At 35.3% G+C, this 1473-nt stretch overlaps 1 protein-coding gene across 2 annotated transcripts in view; it reads left to right on the top strand.

The window, feature by feature from the left end:
• The window catches only part of LOC122258216 (negative elongation factor A), a 14446-nt gene extending 13493 nt beyond the window's left edge, over positions 1-953 (top strand). For both annotated transcript variants that reach the window (XM_043024020.2, XM_043024022.2), the window contains exon 10: positions 1-953. This exon is cut by the window's left edge and continues 590 nt beyond it. The gene's annotated coding sequence lies outside the window, so the exon portion shown is untranslated.
• Positions 954-1473: the final 520 nt, after the last annotated feature.

Below are 1473 nucleotides of genomic sequence, written 5' to 3'. Positions count from 1 at the left end.
AACGAAAGTTACAGGAACATAGTGTTGGTGAAGCATGCTGTTGTTAATAGATGACAAGTGCCAGACTGCAGCTTGTTCTATTACTGTGATAATGAGTATATATTGAGTCATTGTCCACTGTAATATAGAATTTTCAGTTCAGTCAGGGGGAAAGGACCACTCACTTCTAAGTTTGTTATTATATTTGTCACAGTTATGAGTGTAAATGTACATATAGACCTTCATATTGGAGAATTATGACTTAGCACTTGGCTTTTTTTTTTTTCTTTTTTTTTTATAGAATTGGAAATATGTTTGGCCATGCATGACATGCTGGGTTATGACAGCAGGAGTCTGTGGCCGACCCCACATGAGGGACTTGTCTTGAAAGGTCTTCCTCAGCTGTTGTACCTGTATAACATAAGAGTTTAGTGTATATTATTATACCCTATTCTGATTCTCTCAGTTCAGTTTTGTAAATAAGATTTACTTCTTGTACAGTTTATTAGAAATGCAAAAGAATATCTCTAGTCCTTGGTGGTGCATATTGGTCTCTGCGGCCACCCCCATGTGACTAATGTATAAGATCTCATTGCCTCCTCGTTTGTGTCACTGTTCCCACCACACCTGCCAACATGAATATTGTATCACTTAAGGCACAGATATTTTTTGTGAATGAAAAACTTGATATCTCACTTGTTTGTATTTTATTTATTTTTTATTTTTTTAGTTCTTTTTTTTTTTTTTCCATTTTTAAAGTTTCATATTCCAACACATTTTTTGTAGTTGTCATTTTTTACATCAAACTCCAATCAATATTTCTGTTCAAGAGGTGCAGAACTTGTACCTAGAGAAGCATATGTCTTTAAGTTGATTGCTTCTTGGAAGCATCTGTGATAGCAAACAGATATATTTTTCTTTTGTATATATGCCTTTCCTGGTGTATGGCTCTATTCAGTAAAAGCATGATAAGATTTGTTTTTTATTCCACCCTTTATGCTCCAGAGTATTCTTAAAGTAACAATGTAAAGATATTAAAATGTGAAACCTATCGTGTCATACAAGATACATGTGTATCTGCTTGTGCAATTTTGTTAAAATATTTTCCATGTCTGTCTTTTCTTGTTTTGACAACAAGGCATCTGCTTGGCACACAAGACGGGATTTATTTCAGAAGGATACATTGTCACAACATATACAGGGCCTAAGGGCTTTCTCGTTCATTCAATCACTGATGTATGTCCTTTTGTTGTTAGTCCTTTTTTGTGACTTACAATATTTTGAGGCTTATGTGTGCTATCTGACAGACTTTCTCAATATCATAATAGACTAAAAAAACAAGGAGATGAAAAAGAGGAAAGAGACCTGTGCTTGTGACTACGAGTGATGGCAAACCATTGCAGCTGCTGCACATGGTCTGGTTTATCTTCCTCTTCACAGTCTGCTTGCACATCCTGCACTACTGGTACTTTAGAACTGGAATTCAGCAACTTT

The sequence above is a fragment of the Penaeus japonicus genome, unplaced genomic scaffold (assembly GCF_977035675.1).
Source record: "Penaeus japonicus unplaced genomic scaffold, GWHDUDI00000001_assembly GWHDUDI00000022, whole genome shotgun sequence".
NCBI classification, from domain to species: domain Eukaryota; kingdom Metazoa; phylum Arthropoda; class Malacostraca; order Decapoda; family Penaeidae; genus Penaeus; species Penaeus japonicus.
The sequence above is the reverse complement of the archived record's forward strand: the minus strand, read 5'-3'. Positions and strand labels throughout refer to the sequence as shown.